Raw genomic sequence first — 7,911 nt, forward strand, 5'->3', positions numbered from 1 at the left:
ATCCACTGCATCGTTGTCGATAGAGGGCCACCAAAAGTTCAGTTTGACGCGGCGTTGGGTCAAACTTTGACCCAAGTGCCCTTCATGAGCCAAGTCTAAGATCCTTTTCCTTAGTGAAAAGGGAGGGACAAAACGGTCACCTCGCATCAAAACATCTTTACCCTCCAAAGAGAATTCATCCAAGATTTTTAGGAAGGGTCTGATTGAAGGACTAACAGTACTTTCCCTCCTAGTACCATTGGACACAAGCCTGATGACAGCCTTCAAGGTTAAATCCTCAGTCATGCCTTTGGACCATTCATCACGAGAAAATGAACCACCGCTCACTGACAAAACATCCTCCATCACTGCAACCGCAAGATCATCTGACGGGAGTACCGAGTCAGAATCAGTGGAAGGAATGGGAAGTCTGGACAAACAATCTGCTTGGACATTCCTCCACCCATGAACAAATTCGATCTCACACTGATAATCCTGCAAACGGGAAGCCAGTCTCGCCAATCTCGGGGAACCCTTGCCAGCCCCACCAGGAGCTAACACATTTAGCAAGGGCTTATGGTCTGTACGTAGAACAAACTTGTAACCCCATAGATATGTTCGAAAGTAGCTTGTTCCCCAGACCGCGGCAAGAGCTTCACGCTCAATTACCGAGTAGTTAGACTCAGAGGAGGATAGGGGTCTAGACGCGAAAGCAATGGTTTTTTCAGCACTACCATGCCTTTGTAAGAGGACTGCACCAAGACCAATGGCACTGGCATCAACCATGAGAATGGAGGGTCGAGCAGTGTCAAAAGGAGTGAGCACATTGGCCGATTTGAGTTCACCTTTGATGAATCTAAAACAGGACTCATGTTCAGAGGTCCAATTAAATTTTACACCTTTTTTGAGTAAGGATCTCAGGGAAGCAGTCTTGGATGAGAAGTCTCTTACGAATTTCGAGTAAAACTCGATCAAACCCATAAAAGAGCGAAGCTGATCTTTGTCAACTGGGGAGGGTGCCAACTCAATGGCTTCTAGTAAATTTTTCTTAGGTTTAATACCTTCTTCAGATAAGCAAAATCCTAGGTACTCAATTTCTCTTAAGAGAAAAGCACATTTTTCCTTTCTTAGAGTCAAACCAGCCTCATCCACTCTGATTAACACATCCTGTAAAATTTTGTTGTGTTCTTGCAGGGAATTACCATAAATCAAGATATCGTCTTGAAAATATAGTACCTTATCAAGACCTTTGAAGACTTCAGAAACGAGTCTCTGGAACACACTAGCAGCTGAAACTAGCCCAAAGGGTAGCCTGGTGAATTGAAATGTGCCCTCACTGGTGATGAACGCAGTTAAATGTTTGGAGCTTTCGTCCAAACAAATTTGATGATAGGCATGTTTGAGGTCTAACTTACTGAAGAACTTTGCCCCTTTGAGAGTTGATACCAATTCTCCTATGTTGGGTAGAGGGAATACATCTGCTACTACACACTTGTTAAGGGAACGAAGATCCACACAGAACCTGATCTTGTTGTCCGGTTTCTGCGAGATCACAACGGGCGAAACCCAAGGAGACGCCTCGACGGGTTCGATGATTCCCCCTTGGAGCATCTCTTCAATAGTAGCTTTGACCTCATCTCGTAGGGCAAAGGGCACTCTCCTTACTTTGTGCTGTACGGGTGAGCTGCCGTCCTTGAGGACTATACGATGCGAATACCCAATGAGTTCACCCAACTCATCTCTAAAAACATTTTTATATTTAGTTAAAATGACCTCTATGGATGGGGTTTCAACAATAGCGATGGGATTATCGGATCTAGGATCAACCACTATGTGCAGATCATATTGTTGGTGACGGCCTAAGATTGCCGGACCATCAGCAGATATGTAAATCTTACCACATGCCAATCTTCCTTTGAAACTAATTTCAGCTTCGAAAAAACCCAGTATATCGATTTTCTCCCCCTGGTATCCAGATGGGAAAATGTCACACTTTTTCAACACTCTTTCGCCCCACACACTTTTCATCAGGGAATTGGGAATTATAGTCCATTTTGAACCTGTATCTACCATGAGTGTAATCACTTTTCCATCAATACCAAATTCATCTTTATATGGATTACTTCTCTGGTTATCACACGCACACACTGTGTCAGTCAGGACTAGGGTTTTGTTGACATCACGTCTCAATTCATCACTTTCGTTCACAACTGTAACTCTTGAATTGTTCTTGTTCCTACACATTTTTGCGAAATGTCCAGTCTTACCACACTTTAGACATTCCTTGTTATTTGCAAAGCAAAATTTACCATCAGAGGGATGGGAAAAACTACCACACCTCGAACAAATCTTTTGATTATTCTTGGTATAGTAAGATTGTTGTGTGTTCTTTTTCTGAAGGACATAACCCTTCTTTCTAACAATTGCGATGGCAGTAGCTTCGTCGTCACTATTTTCGCTATGTATACTCTTATGAGAAATTTCTGCTACTTTGGTCTCCAAACTACTTTTCTGCAGTTCCTTCATACACTTTTCGCTTTCTTCTACAATCTTAGCAAGCTCTATGGCATCTTTTAAACTTGGATTCTTTGCCGCCCATAAACGTTCTTGTACTTTTCTATTATTGGCTTGAACGACTAGCTGGTCTCTGATTAGTTCGTCAGCCATCTGGCCAAAGTTACATTTGATAGATAACTCTCGCAATCTCGCTACGAATTCATCAATGCTCTCCTCAGGCAATTGTTTATTTTTATAAAATTTAAATCTTTGGAGAATAAGGTTTTCCTCCTTGCCAAAACGGGTCTCCAACCTTGCTATTGCTTCCTTAAATTCGTCAAAGTCAGCTTGTGAGCCTACAGGTAGTACTTGAGGCAAATACCTAAATAAACGTTGCCCTTCTTTACCCAATGTGGTCATGAGTAATGCTTTTTTCCGTTTGGGTGAATAATCTTCGCCGTCTAGAGCTTCAATGTAATTATAAAACATTACTATCCAGTCTTCCCAAGCTATCTGAGGTATGCCAGGCTCTGATAAGAATTGAGGAGGTAGGGCGACATTGATAGCTTGGGCCATGTTCACTGACTGCACAAATAGTAAACTCGTAAACACTCCAAATTTAACCAGAAAAAATTTTTTTATAATATAGGCTTACGTTTATGATGAAGGAGAACTGGGGTGAAGAGCCAATATCAGCAACAAGTAGATGCTTAGCGCTCAAACAGGAGCGTATCTGTGGAGAACCAAAATATCTAAATCAAGGCAAAATGTCCGAAAACGTCGTGTGTAAGACGTTTGCAATGGTTACTATAGCGAGGGTATGTGCGCTAAAGTTTTCCGCTTCTGAACGAGATATATTTTCAAAGACGCAGGTTCGCTGTAGCGATGCGTTCCAGTGATGCTTTAGCTTGCGTTTCAATGACGCAGCTTCCGGTTGTCAAGCAGTAACTTCCGTTGTCTGCGTTATGTCGTTAGAGCCTGCGCAGACACTGTCAGGATTTGCGCTTCTATGACGCTGCCGCTGCTGGCGCGTGTTGCGTTGCTAACGCTCGTTGCTAAGCGTTAGTCTTCTGGTGACGCTTGTATGGTGTAGTGTTGCTGACGCGTGTTGCTAAGCGACTCACCGTGATAATAGTCAGTTGCGGTGACGTGGCTTAGTGAACCAGAAGTCCTCCGAAGGCAAGATTCCTGAATAAATCAAGTTTTTTCTTTCCAAGCAGCCGTCTGCGTCCTCGTTCCTCGCTGTGCACACGGGGTTCTTGAGGGGATTCTGAGTCTACCGCTCTGTAGGAGTTTCTTGCAGCTGCAGCAATACGTGGAGAAGAAGGGGTTGGACACTCCACAAGTCCAAGTCGCCAAGTGTTGTAAATGAAGAAGGCTCCACAATGAGGTAAGTAAAGCTTGAGCTTTATTGCAGCACAGATGTAGGTAGGTCAGTCCCCAGTCCAACCCGAGCTCCAACTGCCAACAGGGCGAAGGAGCGCTCCAGAACACAGAACTTATGAAGGGTTCTAGAGTGCTGGCCAGGGAAAGAAGCCAAGCACTGTACAACAGAAACCTTGGTAGCTAAGTGGACTAGCGTCACGACCGGGCCGGAATTAAAAGTAAAATCCTGGTTCGTTAGGCCCCGGCCCAGTTCCATGACCGCAGCGCAGTGGATTACCTGAGCAGTGCTCAGAAAATAAATCAGCACGGCCCTCCCTAGGAACAGAACTCATTTCCGCATCATTTGTACTCTGCGCCTGCCCCTCGGATCCCAGGCAGGAGCCATGACTTCAGAGGCAGGAGAGCTTTGGGGGCAGAAACTAGAGATGCAGGGGGGGGCGGGGGGGGGTCAGGTGTGGGTGAGTGCCTGTCACTCAATCCCTGCATTGCATCCGCGCTTGGGTGGCCCTGATGGAGACAGGGATGTTCTCCCCGATTCTGGGTACACGGATGGAGGAGGCCTGTTGTCTTGTTTTGTCTTTATTTCACTTCTTAGGAGGGCACAGGTCCTAAAAAACAGAAGTGGGGGGTCTAACCAAGTTAGGCAGCATAGCGTGTGACATCACATTGAGTGACATCATTGAGCGCGACATGGCACGTCTCATCACAGGAAGTGGCATCAAGACCCATGACCTCACAGGAATTGACATCACAAAATGTGACACAAAATTTTAGACCTCACACTTCTGTTTAGCCCAACTGGCAGATGAAGAATTGCAATTCCAAGGGATAATAGCCTTCACCTGTGGGCTGCTTCCTCTATTCCATATTGCCTAATCAAAGTGGAATACTCTGCTAAAACAGTTTCCATTGATTTAAGGCTGAAAATGAATGCTTATGAGTAAAATAAAGTGCCGCTAAAATGCCGCTAAATTTCCATATTTGTGCCGCTAAATTTGCGAATCCATGCCGCGATACCCTGGGGTGTCTGCTATTTGAGCCATTGGCAGGCTAACTTAAACATATCTAAATTAAGCGTTATGTTCTAATTATTAAAAACGCTTTCACACCACTGACGGCAGCCAAATTGCTAGATGGCCCTTGGAAGAAAGGAAGTATTGTTATTTTAAGGAAGATGATTAACATGCCCTTGACAAGTGGCAGGCCACATCAATGGTTGAATTATTACAGTAAGTGAATAGAAATGAAATGTGCATCAAATCCAATAACCAAGGAAATGCTGGGTTTCCTGAAACATGTTTTTTCATGGGAGACCCAGGTCAAACAGGTTTACTTTAGAAGCCATCCCAGAGTCATTGGATGATCATCCAACTACCTTAGAAGTCATTTACACGTCATCAGACATCATCAAGCTCTTGAAGTCATCAGCAAGCTGCAGAAGCTCAGCCTGAGGATTTGAGGATTTGAAAATGAGTATCTGATGACTCTAGTAGGTGTCATTATTGGTGATGATTAAAGGATGACTTGAAAAGGAGTACCTGATGACTATAGTAGGTGTCATTATTCATGATGATTTAAGGAGGACGTGAAAATTAGTATCTGCTGACTTCAGAAGGTGTCATTATTCCTGATGATCTGAGGATGACTTGTAAATGACTCTCCGATAACTTTACAAGATGACATTGTTCCTGATGACTTTGGGGTGATTTGAAAATAAGCATCTGAATACTTCAAAGGTACTATTGTGTTTTCAATAAGATGTTTTTGCGTCTGGTGATTTTAACCGCATGCGTGCGGGCGGAATTCCGCTCGTACGCTGAGATTTTTCAAAGCGCACTTTACGTGACGAGCTGGGCTCGTCATCAGCGTAGCAGGAGGCTACCTCATGAGGAGCCCAGCTCGACATCAGCGTCGAAGGGGTTAACAAGAATTGTTTGTCTATTTAAAGAGCACGTCCACCACTTTGGTTTCAGTTTTCCAGAAAAATGCAAACTGTTGGATGATTGCACAATGAATTGCAGATAAACGTCTGACCTCCTGCAGCTGGGAGCCCCACAACCCAAACACACCCTGAACCCCCAAATTAACCCTTGCACCCCAAAACTCAAATACACCCTGAACCCCAATATTAACCCTTTCACCCCAAAACCCAAACACACCCTGAACCCCAATATTAACCCTGGCACCCCAAAACCCAAACACACCCTGAACCCCCAAATTAACCCTTGCACCCCAAAACCCAAACACACCCTAAACCCTAAAATTAATCCGGTCACCCCAAAACCCAAACACACCCTAAACCCTAAAATTAACCCTGACACCCCAAAAGCCAAACACACCCTGAACCCCCAAATTAACCCTTGCATCCCAAACCCAAACACACCCTAAACGCTAAAATTAACCCTAGCACCCCAAAACCCAAACACACCCTGAACCCCCAAATTAACCCTTGCATCCCAAAACCCAAACACACCCTGAACCCCAATATTAACCCTTGCACCCCAAAACCCAAACACACCCTAAACCCTAAAATTAACCCTGGCACCCCAAAACCCAAACACACCCTGAACCCCCAAATTAACCCTTGCACCACAAACCCAAACACACCCTAAACCCTAAAATTAACCCTGGCACCCCAAAACCCAAACACACCCTGAACCCCCAAATTAACCCTTGCACCCCAAACCCAAACACACCCTAAACCCTAAAATTAACCCTGGCACCCCAAAACCCAAACACACCCTGAACCCCCAAATTAACCCTTGCACACCAAACACAAACACACCCTAAACCCTAATATTAACCCTTGTACCCTAAAACCCAAACACACCCTAAACCCTAAAATCAACCCTCGCACCCCAAACCTAAACATGCTCTAAACCCTTAAATTACACCTGGCCCCCCAAAACACAAACCCACCCTCAACCCTAAAATGACCATGTACGCCCTAAAATCCAAAAGCCCTACAAACCCCCAAACTTTTTATGAATGCGGAATGCCGGGAGGGGCTGCTGTGATATGATCCTTTCTGTACCCCCAGGCTGCACTTCCTTCATAGAGTATTTCCATAAACACATAGTTTAGTGGAATCCGATTGTTAGATTCTTTAAACAACTGCGGACAGACCTGCTCATGGCCCGAGGAATAGGTCTTGCAAAGGAAAACAAGCGTTGTCGTCATGGTGACTGCCGAATTCACTCCATCACAATACTAAAATATATTTTTAAAAAGCAGTTGCCTCGAACACAATGCCAAAATCACCTACTGTAAACCATCAGTCTGCCGGCTGGCTGGGACTCGAACCGCAGATCCTCAATGCAGAGCAGCTCTCTCACCTTTTCTTCCTCTATCAAAAGCCTACGCACATCCGGGGGCGCCGGAAGTGACGTCATTGTTCTGCGGCAAGAACGAAGACTGCCGTGAGTGCAATGGCCATTAAAGGGACAGATGGATTGGCATCGGTCTCTTTATTTTTCCAACTCCACTTCCTTCGTCGATTCCAGCGTATACTCAGGTAAGTGCTGCAGCTGTTAAAAAAGAGCAGCATCGATCCTCAGCTCTAGGTCCCAGCTGCTCAATTTCCGTCCCAGACCAGCTTCCTCATTTTTCGGAAAGCACGAGTTTTCATTAAGGGGGCAAATTCAGACGCAGCTCCCTGCATGTGTGTGCTTCGTACGTGTTATAATGAATACCTGCGTTACAATGTGTGTGTATTATGTGTGTTTGATGTTTGTCTGTATCAGCCTGCCTGCTTGTTTAATATGCACCTTTTGTGTTTGAGCATGTGTATTTTTGTGTATGTGTGACGTAGTGCGTGCCTGTGTAAGTTGTGGAAAATTGCAAAAAGCCTAAAAAATGTGTTTTACAGCAAGTTCTTCGCCGTAAGGAAAAATAAATTACTGCCCGGATATTGTAGGTCCCATGTTGGTTCCAAGTGCACCTGCGTGTATTCAAGATTCTCGACCAAATGGAACAGTTTTCGATCTACTGAAAAGTTGTTAATCAAAGAAGGCTAAACACATTTATTTATGTGAATATTGTATATTGTTG

General features: G+C 44.5%; 1 protein-coding gene across 3 annotated transcripts in view; it reads right to left on the reverse strand.

Moving 5' to 3' along the window:
• DDX41 (DEAD-box helicase 41) overlaps window positions 1-7,233 on the reverse strand; it is a 227,967-nt gene extending 220,734 nt beyond the window's left edge. The window contains exon 1 of one of the 3 annotated variants that reach the window (XM_078652765.1): window positions 7,127-7,233. The gene's annotated coding sequence lies outside the window, so the exon portion shown is untranslated. Of the gene's footprint in view, window positions 1-7,122 lie in introns of all 3 variants that reach the window. The other 2 variants (XM_078652768.1, XM_078652767.1) reach the window with 2 other exon arrangements.
• Window positions 7,234-7,911: the final 678 nt, after the last annotated feature.

Source organism: Lissotriton helveticus, chromosome 7 (genome assembly GCF_964261635.1).
Source record: "Lissotriton helveticus chromosome 7, aLisHel1.1, whole genome shotgun sequence".
Lineage (NCBI taxonomy): Eukaryota > Metazoa > Chordata > Amphibia > Caudata > Salamandridae > Lissotriton > Lissotriton helveticus.